General features: G+C 49.9%; 1 pseudogene across 1 annotated transcript; it reads left to right on the forward strand.

The window, feature by feature from the left end:
- Positions 1-7,721: 7,721 nt before the first annotated feature.
- LOC146860720 (uncharacterized) lies at positions 7,722-14,292 on the forward strand (annotated as a pseudogene). Its single transcript, XR_014978854.1, has 4 exons — positions 7,722-7,784; positions 9,910-9,980; positions 10,127-10,216; positions 10,332-14,292. The product of XR_014978854.1 is annotated as an uncharacterized LOC146860720 (transcript).
- Positions 14,293-14,714: the final 422 nt, after the last annotated feature.

Raw genomic sequence — 14,714 nt, forward strand, 5'->3', positions numbered from 1 at the left:
ATTCGTCTGCTGAAAGTTCCCTTGAGTAATTTTCTGTCCTTTCAACTCAACTCACAGATTTCAATCTAGTGACAAAAAACAGTCGCGAACGTGTGTTCTATCAAGTATATGTAACATAACAAAATATCGTAACATAACATTTCCCCCTCACAAAGATTATGCTACACAAAGTGGCAGCGTAAAACTACAAACTATGGAAAAAGACACTGCAAGTCGCAGATGACTTATAACTCACAATGTCAATAAGTTACAAGGAAAAGGGCAGCAACCCCCACTCCCCCCATAAAAAACTGGCAATACCTAGTGACCGGTGATCTGAGCACAATGAAAGGCTACTGACTCATTTGGCAGATGGGTAGCCATTCAGGCAATGCAGTCTCTCCACATGGCGCAGCTTCTACTGTGTGACTGACTGCTGGGGGCATTGAGGGGCAGAGAGAATGGTCTATTGCACGCTCGCCTTCATATCCCTTTTGAAAAGTGCCGGTGTTTGGTTTTGTATCCACTGCCCCTGCATTGCAGCTCCTATCCTGGGGGCCCACGTTGAGGGCACCCTATGAATGCGGGAATAGAAATGAAGGCTTGTCGTCCCATGCGTGTCTGCATCTCTGCCTGTGCATCTGGCCTTGAGGAATCACAGAAGGGATTCTGCCTCATTATTGTTAAAGAGCCGGGGGGGTTGCGAATCATTGTGCCCAGACTGAGCACTGTGCCGAATTGATAAAAGCGAGTAAGCACGAACACTGGACAAACAGCACTACAGCGCAACGTGGCAAATAATGCACTTATCTTTCTATACTTGGCAGGCCACCTGGAAGGAGAAGGTGGCCTCATTGTTCACCGTGCAGGGTGAGTTTGGGGCAGTTCGTTCCTGTCACGCCCCTGCCCTGGGCCTGCAAGAGTGCGTTTATTTTACATAATACACTTGTTTACTCTCACTTTAAAGGTGGAAGTGGCCTTTCTGCAACACAAAGCTAGCAAAAGATACAAACACTGAATATCTGGAGATTGGTCAGGCTTCAAATATTAAGTACACGCCTCCGTGGACAGGGGTGTCCAATGTACGAGCAGGAGGGCCGATTCAATTTAAGGTAGGAAGAACTTAAGAAACGTATATACTATTACTTAGTCGATGGTTATACGGAAAACCGGCCAAGATCTGAGCCTTCTGGCCATTAGATACCCCTGTCCTACAGGGTATGTTTGAATTCTTCGCCAGCACATCACCAAAATCGTATTACTACTTTTAAAACATCTAAAATATGGTTCCTTGAAAGAAGTGTCCGGGCGTAATACAGTGTACCCAGCACAATAATTATAGGTAATGGGACCGCACAATGCCTACTCAAACAAAGCCAGCACATGCTCTTCACCTCTTGTGCCAACATCGCTTCATCTTTTCATCCAGCCGGCCATGAGAACATATTGTGCTTCCTATATGCCTGGCATCCACACTCTCTTGTGCTGGCATCCTGCATTCGAGGTACCCATCCTTCAGCCTTCTGGTCCATCTCGCGGTCAGGTACACTTTCTATAACAGCTGAAACCCAGACTGTTGCCTGGAGTCATCCAAGGCCTATATTTAGTGAATCTAGTCAGCCTGTTTCATATAAGTGAAACTATATGTGCCACCTCCAGGCTGACCTTGGTACCCTCCATCCTGGACGGAGGGGCCCAAGATCACACCTCCTCTGTTGGAATGTTACATTTGTAAAGCGCTCTAACACACCACGGGCATGGTCCTTTCTATGTAATACAGTACTGCTTTTAAAGAATTTAAAAAAGTACATTTATACTCGTGTTCTAAAAAGCACTGAAGCTTTGTATGCAACAGAAGAGATTTTTTTGATCTACGCGGTGTGTGGGCTGAAGTCGATCCCGTAGAAGCGGGCTATGGAGGAGATGAGTAGGGTTTTGGGATGGTGGAGGCGTGATGAGCTCATTGCGTGAGAGACGCAGGTGACCCACAACCAGCAGACAATAAATAGGTCGCTAACATAGAAAATGCTGTGCTGCATGAAAGCGCTGTAACATAGCATAACTCAAGGTAGGAACTACTGTCATGTAAGGGAAGACCTTCTCTGCCTTTAATACCCGCCCTATTAATCTTGAAGGAACTGAAGTCTTAGTAACTGTCGGGTCAGGAAGTGAGATCCGGAGACAAACCAGGTCCACAGGAGCGAGGATAGGATCCCCACCCTCCCGTAAGGTAGGTCTACTGGTCGGTACTAGAAAAGTCCACGACCAGAGAAAGATACCTCTAGGGAGGGAGGAGACGACAACAGGACCACGTGATCAGAAGGGCAGCAGGGAGCTGAAGGGATAATGCTGTAGCACATAAAATAATAAACAGGAGAGACAAAGACAAAGGGGACAGGTTAGTTCTGGACTGAGAGACGTCGTTTGTGGAGTTCCCCTTTAACTAAGGACAGTTGTGCACCTCCTCATACTCACATAGCGGGTTAATTCTCCAAAGTTTAAACAAGGTCCCAAACGTTTCTAGTTCCCCAAAAATAAGGCAAAGGAAACGAAGGTTCTTTGACCCGGAGTTGGCATTCACTCAAGGTCCAGGAAGTGAATTCTACAGAACTCAGTCTTTAGTAAGCAGTGTTTCTGACAGACTCTTGGTTGTGTGACACATAAACAAAGTGTCTTTCCGAATGTACAATGTTCTTAGCCACCTTCAGGGCTACAGGCACAAAAATAACACAAAACGAAAATACCGGACTCTTGATCTCAGCAGGCACGAAGGGTCCGTAGAAGGCAGGGTTGTCATCAGGGAGTCTGCTGGTCGTTCGTCTCAAGCAAGGAGAGTGCATCCCCTTCTAGTGCGGTAGCAGTGCGGGAAATGTCACAGGAAGATTCCCCGCGAAGGGGGAAGTTGTTACGCTTGTCGGGATATGTGAGACGCCGAGGGGGCCAGGAGGCAGCCAAAGAATCCAGGTTTCATTGTCGAAGCCTCGACAAACGGTCTTTGAAAGGTGCAGCGAAAGGCAGACAAGCGTTCCCAGGGTCGGGAAAGCGAGCGGCGTTGCAGGGTGCAGCAAAAGGAAGACAGGCGTTCCCAGGGTTGGGAAAGCGAGCAGCGATGCAGGGGAGTGAACACAAGGTGTGGTCCAACACAGCGGAAGAAAGCCAAGCGCCGTAGTGAAGGAAGACGCCCGGTTTAAATGGACCGTGCAAGGCAGCATGGGAAGGCACACAACTCCACCCCCAGACTCAGGGCATTATGGGTGACGTAGTGCCGGATGCGGGAAAGTAGAAATAAGGCAGGAAGCTTGAAGGGTAACAGTAACTCACTCTCCGTATATGAGGTAACTGCATTAATTATCTATTGACATTCTAATACCTCAACTTCTTTTTTCTCAGAAATTTTGAACAAACATCTACCTTTAGCTCTGCTAATACATTTCAGTCTACTAGACATTTTAGTCTAGAATAGCCCAATCAACCAGCATCGCTTGCTTTACTCAGACATCTAGAGGACAGAGGCCTCTCTCACTTGGTAGTTGACACCATACATACAGCAGGCCAACCTCTAGCTATGATGCTGGCCCGGCTTAAGATTCCACTTAAGCACAGTGCACTTTCTTGTGGCCTGCCCTGTTCAAGGTTCTGGGTTTCTGTCGTTGGCTGTCCGTGTGATTTCATGTCAGAACAATCTGCTTGCCACTTTTTTTTTTTTTGCACATTATGCAAACCAATACGTGAGCAATTTTGGCCTCTGTGTTTTGACAGGAGAACCTGAGACAATACACGATCTCCTTATTATTTTCACATTAACTGAGTTCCCCTAACATTTGTTACGCAGTACTGAGTTTTATTACAAAGGCATTAATTATGAGGAAAATATATGAAGTTTTACACTACCCCGATTTATTGGATGTTTTAACTTTTTTATTTTCAAGAGTGGTTTTATTTGTCGATAAATGTTTAACATGCTTCTAAACATTTTAGTGTATGTTGCTATGACAAATGCTTTTTTGGTTTTATGACAAATAAAGTTTGTTGTTGATTGATTGATTGGTTTACCACGGCACTAATGGAACTAAAAAGGGCCATCACTTCCACCGAAGTCAAACAGATGGCCCGATACAATCCAGGCCTGAAAATGGTTTACAAACTGCAGCTTGCCATCAAATAGCGCACAAAGAATACTTCCCAACCGTGAACTAGAAGCTAATAACCAGGGAATAGAAATGATCAAAGTGGTATTTTCAGACTCTAAGTTTACCTCGACACTAGTGTGACAACCTTGCCAAATTCTTCATTGACAGGATCTCCAAAATCCGTCAAAACATTCAGGCACCATCTGTTAGTAACACCTTAGAGTCTTTTTCTACTCTTCTCTCTGACAACAGGGTCCCTTCTCCAACATTTGTCCACAGCAGAACTTGGCACCTCTACACCCTGTACCAAAACTATTTTGCATAAAAGTCCGAGCTGCATACATGAAGCCATAGGAAATACTCTCTCTCTTTCTCCAGAGGCGTTGTTCCACACTGCCCGGACCGGCTGCGTGTGGGTAGGACTGCCGCCACCCTTCTTCTAGAGGAACCGACACTACACTTCAGTGTCTACACCAGCCGGTACTGATTCCGTGCATCCTTGACCCTAATAGGGTTGTGTGTTTTTTTGATCTACAGGTACCACACTTTTTTTGGGTGCTGTAAGGGTGGTCACTTGTCTACTTCATTTAATTAACGACCACCACCATTAAAGTGTAGGTAGATCCCTTTGGTCCTGACGAATTGCTATCTAATAGATTTATGAGCAAGAAACATGTTGACCAACCTACTGACAAACGCATAGACTTCACTTCCTTAGAGTGGAGATACACGCTTTGTTTTATTATTTTTAACTAGGGTAGGGGCCACGTTCATTAACATTTTTCTTGAGTGGACCTTCTCCCCTATTTTACTCCTTTTTCCCTACACATCACTATCACCTACACTGTTTTAGGGCCCTCACACGCACTTCACCCACCAGCATATGGAATAAAGATCTCCGCCAGGAAGGCCCCATCTCGGGTGCCGATCGGGGATTGCAGCGCCGCCCCGATAAGGAGCAGACCTGTTGATGAAGCAAGACACCTAGCTGGCTGGGTGTGTGAGGGTCTTTTTCCAAGAGGAGAAGTCCCTTCTCAAAAAACTCCTGCGACTACACACTTTAGTGTGGTGCACATCATATTAAAACACACCTCCACCTGCTTTTATATGAGGAACTGCATACCACATTTGTGTAGCGTTGTTCCACTTGAACATAAACTAGGATTAGTAAAACCTCTTTTAAAGAGACCTAAGTCTTGATACTTTTACTCTGTCAAGTTACTGCCCTTTAACTCTTCTTCTCGCAACTGAATGGCTTTCGTGCAGTGTTTTAAATGGGCCGGTACTCACCGGTATTCCGTAGGGGCGCTTTTGAATATCTTCCCTGGAGTACCGGAGCTCCTCGCTAGACAGGGAGAGTATTGATACTCCCAGTGGTCCAGCGGCAGTGCAGGTGTTAGCTCCTCGCCGGTTCTGATTAAACCATAGGTCACCTGATTTGCAAAGAGAAAGCAAGCTCAGCCGCCAGGCCACACTCTGTAGCAAGGCAATCAGTTAATGTATTATGTGCGGCCAGGGAGTTCCCTGTTTAATTGCAAAACAGATTGGGAAATGTGTGACTTGATATCCTGCACAAAAGACTGAGAGAAGACATTGCAAACAGTATGAATTGGAACACGAACCAGATTGTGAGAACGAGGCAGTACAGGGGAGAGTAAGACAGACAAGGAAAAGGAGAGAAAGGGGGATAATTATAAGGAGAGAGAAAAACAGGTACAAGATGTGAGGGATAGAAATGAGAAATTGAGTTATGAAATGGTTATACACGTGAGACAGATAAAAGGCAAGGGTTGAGATTCAATGGGCAAAGGAAAGAGGTGTTTCATCGGTAGAAGGAAGAGTCAGCAGGGGAGTGGTGACAGGGCAGGGTGAGAGCAAAGGAAAATGTGTGTGGAATGCATGCAGCAACGCATCACAAAGGGGGTCTTTAGGGAAGGCCCCTTTTTTAGGTCTCGCCTGAGCCAGCGCGCATGCGCTGCATTGCAAGACTTTTTGTAAGGGGGCTTCAAAATCTGACCACAAGCTTGTGGTTTGTTTTTGGTCAGATGCTATTGGCCTTTGCGTGCGTCTTTTTTAACCCCTTCAGTGCCCATGACGAGCTGGACTCGTCATGGGCTGCGGTGGCGCTGTGCCCATGACGAGTCCAGCTCGTCATGAACTCCGCCCGCTAATACAAAGCGCGGCACTGGGCGGGGAAAGGGGCGGGCATGCAAGGGGTTAAAAAAGACAGCACTCAATTGGGCAAAGGCAGAAGCATGTCCTGCCTTTGCCCCGCCCACGGCCTATTGCTTGCGGTTACCGGCACAGGCACCATCTGTTTTGAATTATCGTGCCCAGATGCGTGCGCGATAATTCAAAATAGATGTCTCTCGTGACAGTTAAAGAGGTGTTGAAATGTTGGCTTTTTGAGGGGAAAAGAAGAGCTTTCATAGTAAACACAAAAGCTGTCACAACATAAAAGTGCGATACGTTTGTATTAAGGTAAAAAATGATGTTTTCGATACAGACCGTGTGCTTCAAATATTTCATGCTGCACATTGCACAGAGGTAGAAGCATGGTAAAGGAACATAAAGGCATTTCGATGACTTCGGGCACTTTTTTTCCTCAAAATTGACCAGGCCCATTGAAGATACAGAGAACATTCAAGACACAATCGGTAAAAGTTGTCTAAAAATGTTGTGTTGTTGCTCTGAGGGCGAATATGTCATTTACATTTATGAATATTTTCCACGGAAACCGATGTAAGTACTTGCAAAGCACATTTAAATAAATGTGTGCATATTTTAATTTAATTTGCATTAATGCTTATGCTAGTTCCCAGCAGAAGGCGATAATTAGTCACTTGCTGCACCTGATGCCAGCAGACTGTCCTCTGATAAGGCACGTGACGCACAGGTTTAAACAGCGGGAGGCAGCATTTCATCCACTCACCAGCCACTTGACAGGGACACCGAGAGACAAGCATCTTGCCCTTTGTCTGAGGTCGCTGCCTCACTGGGGACTTTCCTTCAGTCGCCGTGCATAAATATTTATTTTAAAAAAATAGATTCGCCAAATGCCAACAAGAATGTTTTATTTTTCCACGCGACAACTTTTAGCTGTGTAATACAAAAGCAGTAATGTATTTTGTGAATGACACAGAGAGAGTTACATCGTTAATGAAATATCATTTACATCCCACTGTTATGGGTAGCCTGCAGCACTACGGTTCACTACTTCAATAGCAGGTTTTTCGATATAATCAAATGTTACGTGTTCACTTTACCTCAAAAGTACAACATGGGAATTCTCCTTAAGTGTGACTCAGCGCACCGAGTCCCAACTCTCTGACTCCCTGCGTACAAGTTACATTTCTCAGCCCGAGGTCTTCTCTGTCTGTGTCCACCGGGTCTGTCTGATCTCGAGCGGGGGAGCCCACGGTGAATGCGGGCTGACCGACTGTCCCCGTAGGGGACCCTCATAAGAGGGTAGCCCCTTTAGTGCCACAAGATGGCACACTGGGCAGCCTAGTGTTTTCCACAGACCCCGTTTGGGGTTCACTGCGCGTCATTTCCGGCCGGTGGGGGGTCAGGGAGAGGTATATAGTCCTCCCCCCGCCCCCTGGCGGCCTCTTTGTTCCCTCGCCCTGACGCCAACTGGTCGTGCTGCGAGACCGCTGCTGGAGTGACCACGTGGTTAGTCTTATCTCGCCACCCGCCCTCCTCCCCAGCTGGGTCCCACCACACAGGGACTGGTCCCAAGCATGTTCTCACCCGGGCCCTAATTAGAGACGAGCATGCGGGCCGTGTGGGTACCCGGGGCTTGGGACTGGGAGGGGGCAGGGAGGTGGTTGCAGCCGGAGCTTTCTCTATGCACAGGCGAGCAGGGAGCTGTAGGGCAATGAGTTTCTTCCTGGGCCATGCCGTTTTGGAGGGGGTATTTGGTCCGAGGCGAGTATCCGGGCCGACCAATGCGGTAGGCCCCGGCATCACGCAGGCATACGTCACTCATACGGGAACTCCGCAGTCGGTTTGGCCGGGTCTAGTAACCCCTCCCTCCCCCCACGGTTTAGTGCATCGGGGCGGAAGATAGACCGAGGGGGGTCTTGGCGGCATGCCCGGAGCTAGAGCACTGAGGGGGCCTGGTGCGAGTTCCGCACTCGTGCGTGCCGTTTCTCAGCGCGCGGCGTTGAGCGCCCTTGGGGGTATATCGAGGCCCAGGTTAGCGCGAGTGTTGTGCCAGCATAAGGGGCGAAGCTTGGTGGCTTTCAGGCCAGGGGGGGCGTTTGATTACTGCGCGTTGGCGCTCGAGCCTGTCCAAAAGTTTTGCAGTACAGGCCCGGGCCCAGCATCTAGACCCCCCTCCCCTTCTCCGGGACAGGTGTTATGTGGGCACGCAGCGGGAGTAGGATAGGAGCTGCGCTCCGTCGGGGGCATGTTTTGCGGCTGGCATGCTAGAGAGTGGGGGCAGAGTTCAGGCCCTCAGGCTAACTCACCGCATGTCCTCTCGGTTTTCACCCGTGCAGGCCGGTTTTCTGCGGAGGTGGGAGAGAGGTCAGGGGACAGCGGGCGCGCCCGCAACTTCTTGCTGACCACGGGTTGTTCAGCGCAGCCATTGCTAGTGCGGAGGCAGGCTCCGCCCACTTTCCAGGAGGCAGGCCCTCAGCCTGCATCGGACTCAGCGTTACTTTTCCCCCAGCAATTAGCAGGCCTCACATAATGTCTAGATAACTCGGGTGATTAATTATCTCCCTGGAGAGAGAGATCGGCATTTTGTATAGTTGAAGTTTTTGACTTCGGTGTAGTGCAGAGGGTTGACGTGCCTGCTGCGGGGAGCATGTGCCAGGTCGGTTACGGAGTGCCTATGATGTGAGCAGATCGGCGGGTTGCTGCTTTCAAAAGAGACTTCCTTTTGTTAATTGCAATTTGTAACTTGGAGTCCTGATATGGAATAGTGAGCTATTGACTTTCATCCTGGACCTGCATACACACTGCAAAGTATACATTATTAGAGCATTGATTAGTGCGTTAGGCCTTAGGTTCGATCACCCGACTTCTCCGCTTCTCTCATCATGACGCACAGCAGGCATGAGGCGCAGCGGAGCGTGTTTGCTGCGTTTGTGAAGCAACCTCCTGTGTTGCCCTTCAGGCCCTCGACGTTTGCGGTGGATTGTGTTTAAATTCAGTTGTGCAGCTTTGCACACGCTACCGTATCCTCAGGAAATCGGACGTTCAGGGTCCGTTTTGGAAGTTAAGCAGGGTCGGGACTGGTTAGCACTTGGATGGGAGGCCGGAATGGGATCTACAGGATGCTGGAGCCTTTGCTATGAGTTTAGGCCCATTTTATGCGGGCAAAATATGATCTTATAGCAGGCAGCGCTGGATCTTGGGGTCTCCCCTAAAATTGCGAATTTTGCTATTTTAGCGCAATTTGTAAGTAAAATAAATATATATATATTTAATTTAGGAACGCTATGTCATGTGCTTGTTCTAGGGCAGTTATGGAAGGGGGCTAACACAGGTGGTGGGGGGCAGGGCTAATACGCTCGCCTGGCTTCCCTCCCCTCCCCCTCCCCCAGCATGGACATAGTGGTGGGACGCAATAGCATATATTTACATATTTTATGGGAATGATTAACGTGTCTCCTTTTCAGGTGCTGTGTCGTTCGTTTGGATACAGCTGCACGGTGGTACGATGGGTCCATGGCCGCAGCGGGGTCCAGGGGACACAGGGGCCTGCAGCGAAGATGTGACAGGGCGCGAGGGGTCATTGACGGTGGCCTTGTCCAGGGCGCATTAATAAATCTTTTCTTCATTCCAGGTCAGAAGGTCATTTTGGAGGCGACGTCACAAGGGATCTGACGCAAGAGGTTGGACAGGTTGAGAAACAAGGTATTGGTCAGGGATCACACCTTCGGGTGGAAAGAGGAGAGACGGGTCCGGGTCCCACGGGGACCACTGGGACCTATGGGGGCGTGCGCTTAGGCTCTCGTTCGCGCACCAGGGTCCCCCGCTAACGTTTCCTTTTCTCCCCCCAGCACTCCCACTTCTTCAGCATACGCAGGGCTATCTTTGAGCAGCCTTCGGGCGCGTCACGCCCCAGGTCCACTCCTGCTATCGCTCAATGAGTAAGTATAGGAGATTTGGGGGGCAAGGAGCATCTGGGGAAGCAGGGGGCTTGAGGTGTGCGCAATAAACAACTAAGCATTATCATGTTTTGATCCCATACATTTTTCTCCTCAGATCAGGGGCCCGTGTGGAGTCGAAGGTCGCCATGGATAGCCAGGGCCACCCCCCTTTTCCCGGAGAGATCCCAGGTGGACGAGACGATGCCGGGCAATTCGCAGGACGCACAGTGGGCCAATTTCTTTGAGATGGCCAAGATCAAAGGCCTGGATTAAACAATAATACTGCTAGTACTGCACTGAGTCTTCAGACTCCATTCTATTTAAGAGGACACATTTTGAAGGTGAAACAGGACGTGTCAAAGACTTGTTTTTTGCTTGAGTTAATCAATTTTTTAATGATATTCTTTTAGAAATTTTAGACCTTCCTATAGCCGAAGCAATTTTTTTAATATAAAAAAAGAGAGAATCACAATACACAAAAAAAGTTCGTAAAAGTTACACCACACCAATTATTCACTCACTACTGACATACTATTCTTACATACCAGGCAGTCGTGTCCAATCATACAGTCATGCAGGCTTGTAAATCAGGAAGTAAACACAAAAACAACGTGTTTTACAGACTTTTCTGTTTAGACCACAAAAATAGAACGTTCAAAACAGCAAGTAAATCTATGAATGATTCTTATTTAGAAAGTTTTCAAGTTCTTGTGGTCTTTATACAAGGTCTACGCGTTTCGAGACCCTTGGTTAGCTGGGCCTCTCATCAGGACCTTGGTTTGGATGGAGACGGGCATTTTGGAATGGGTGGGAAACTTTTCTCATCCAGTTTTCGGTGTAGAAGACGGAAGGGGGACGGTTGTGTTTGGTGAGTAGTACAGATCCTCACTTGGAAGCTTGTTGTGCTGCCCATAGAAGGCGCGTCTATTCTGTGCGCTACGTTTTGTTAATCAAGTTGTTGACGTGTGGGTTCTCATCGGAGCTGCGTTTGTCGGTCCGTTTCGTCGGCGCTTCCAGTCTCACTAGTACTGACGTGTAATGAAGAAGATCAAAGGCCTGGCATGGGCCAATGGCATCCTGAACGCCCCCGATCAGGAGGACTCTGGGATCGTCGGCGATTCTCCTACGGAACAACAGCTCGGTGCAGAGGCAGGCCCATCTAGGCCCAAGCGGGTCCGCAAACCCACGTCCAGGGATTTCACGGCAGATCCGCTGCCACCACCCAGGAGCAGAGCAGATCAGGCCCCCAAGGAGGTCGTTTCAGCGCTGGGTGCGCCCACGCCCCCGGGGCCACTTACCCCATTGGACAGTACCGTGGCCCAAGGTAACTACGCCACTAGGGATGAGCTTGCCAAACTCTTGGACACTATGAACAGTTTCATGTCTCAGCTTCAAGCAGGTTCCGTGTCCACCAGCCCCGCACTTTTGTTCCCCAGTGGGGGCACTAAGGAAGGAGCCACATTAGCAGCAACAAGTGTATGGGCAGGAGGTGTGGGGGAGCCAGGGGGGCAGGTTAGACCTACTCCGGCAGTGGGCTTTCCTCCTACACCTACGTCTGGGGTGCTTACCACAGCGCCAACTCCCGTCTCGCTCCCCCCCATAGCGGCCAGCCCGAGTACTATCACAGTCAATACAAGTTCAGGAGCCACAGCTGTTTTATCTTCCATCACGCCCGCTCCCTTGCCCACCTTGGTACTACAACCTACGACTGCTCTCACAGCCGCTCCCTTCCCCAACTTTGTACAGCAAGTCACGACGGCACCCCTGCTGTCTGGGCGTTGTTCTCTAGCCTGGCAAATGCCCCAGGCAGCCAAAGAAGGAATTTGGAGGAGGTATTTTGTGGACATTTTTACCTTGCTGATGCTGGGACAAGAGGGCCTTGACGCCAGGAAAATGGGGGCGAAGGAGGATGATAAAAAAGTGAAGTACCGGCCTTGGCCGGAGAAGAACATAGCTAACTGGCTAGAGGCTTTCTCCATCCTAGCATCTGTCACTATGGGGAAATTCCAGGAACAGGGACCAGGGTTGGTGCAATACTCCAGGACCATACATAACGAGGCTATGAGGTGGAGTGGAATTGGATGGTTGAACTATGAGTTCAGGAGGAAGATGTCCCAATGCCCGGAGATGGGTAGGGACCAAAAAGAGGTCCAGCTTTGGATGGACCATATGGGTTCCCGTTCACAGCAAAGTGTAGGCACCCAGGGAAATACACAGGGGGGACAATCGTCTTCCAAGGGGTCATTTCCAACAAACGGAAGGGGTAAACAGTCCTTTCGCGGGGCATGTAGGGGAGGGGGACAGAGGGGAGATTTCAGGAGGTCCCCCCCCGGGTACATGCCGCCTTTTTAACAGTGGATCTTGCTCCTGGGGTAAGACGTGCAAGTTCCAGCATGCGTGTAGCACATGTGGCGGGCCCCACACAGCGGTTTCCTGCCATACCAAGCGGGATAAGCAGCCAGCCGACAAAGGCGGGCAACAAAGTTGAGGCAGGAACACAACCGAGTCCAACATCTCAATGCCCCCCCTCCCCACTTGTCTTCTCCCCGCAGTCAGTCCAACTTCCCACGGGCTCTTCTCCAAAGGCCCTTCCCCGTCAGCCTGGCTAACATCACGCCCCTTCTTAGACGATACCCCAACACAACATATAGCCGCACACTGCTTTTGGGGTTCAATGAAGGTTTTAAAATCCCCTACGTGGGCCCCCTGGGCAGGAGAGAGGCCGACAACCTCAGGTCTGCGAGAGAGCATCCGGAGGTAGTTAGGGCAAAGGTAGAGAAGGAGAGGGTTTTGGGCAGGGTGGCGGGTCCATTTCTGCAACCCCCACTCGACAACTTTGTAGTCTCTCCCCTGGGGGTGGTGCCCAAGAAGGACCCAGGGGCTTTTAGACTGATTCACCACCTCTCTTACCCTGAAGGGGCATCCGTTAACCATGGGCTACAGGAGGGCACCTGCTCTGTGTCTTATTGTACTCTGGACGTGGCATTGGACCTAGTCAGGAGGGCAGGCAGAGGGGCCTGGTTAGCAAAGGCGGACATGGAATCTGCGTTTCGCTTGCTACCAGTCCACCCGAGCAGCCATCACCTCCTGGGTTGCAGGCTAGACGGAAGGTACTTTTTTGACAGATGCATGCCCATGGGCTGCGCGGTGTCATGTGCCTATTTTGAGGCGTTCAGTTGCTTCCTGCAATGGGCCCTCCAGGATACCTACGGGGTGGCAGGGGTGACCCACTATCTAGATGACTTCCTGTTCATTGGGAGTGAGGGCACGCAGGACTGTAAGCAAGCTCTTGAGGATTTTGAACAGCTGGCCAGGCACTTGGGGGTCTCCCCTTGCACCAGGTAAAACGGTGGGTCCAGCAGAGGTCTTAACCTTTTTAGGGATAGAGATAGACACCATTTCGGGGGAATCCAGATTACCTACAGACAAGGTACGCAACCTCGCACAACACATTCAGTCTGTGGTTGCGCAGGGCAAGGCCACTCTAGAATGCATTCTAGGACTCTTAGGGAAACTGAACTTTGCAGCGCGGGTCATTCCAGCTGGAAGAGTATTTGGCAGAAGGCTGGCCAGGGCCACAGCCAGGGTCTTAAAAAAGCACCACATGGTCAAGCTAAGCAAAGGCATGAGACTTGACCTGGCCATGTGGGGGGATTTTTTGGCCAACTTTAACGGTTCAGTAATTTGGAGGGCTCCCTGGGCAGGCAGCCCTGACCTAGCCGTACACACAGAGGCATCAGGCAGGGAAGGATTCAGAGCCATTCTAGACAGGGAATGGTGTGCTGAGAAATGGCCCAGTGCCTGGCACAAGAAAAGGATCACGGCCAACATCACAGTGCTGGAGTTATTCCCCATTGTGGTGGCTTTCCATTTATGGCCCACAATTCTGTCTGCCAAAGGGTCCTTTTCTGGTCTGACAATCTAGCGGTAGTGCAGGCCATCAATTCTCAGTCAGCAAGTTGTCCCCTGGTTCTGTGCCTCTTGAGGGAGTTGGTGTGGGCTTGTCTTTACAACAATGTTGAATGCAGGGCGCGACACATTCAGGGTGTGCAGAACACAGCGGCTGATGCTCTCTCTCGTTTTCAGTGGCACCGGTTCCGGGAGGCATGGGCGAGAGCGAGAGAGGAGGGGACACCTTTCCCAGCGCACCTGTGGTTCCTGTTGAAGTGGCGAAACGTATGAGGGGCCTGGGTGAGTTATCCCTAGCGCCGGGGACTAACAAGAGATATAAATCCTGTGTGAATAAATTCTGCTCAGTGACGGGCCCATGAGATGGAGGCGATCTATCTTTAGCAGCCAGAGTGCAGTCCTTCATTTTGTGGGCTAAAGACAATGGGAAGAGTCATTCCTGGATATCGGGCTACCTTGCAGCAATCAGCCACCATGCTAGACTCAAGGGGGAGTCAGACCCAACGAGTTCTTTTGTAATCAGAGCGGCATTAAAAGGGTGGGCCAGGAGCGAACCTAAGGAACCGGACAACAGGTCCCCTATAGACTT

This window comes from Triturus cristatus, chromosome 3_1 (assembly GCF_964204655.1).
Source record: "Triturus cristatus chromosome 3_1, aTriCri1.1, whole genome shotgun sequence".
NCBI lineage: Eukaryota > Metazoa > Chordata > Amphibia > Caudata > Salamandridae > Triturus > Triturus cristatus.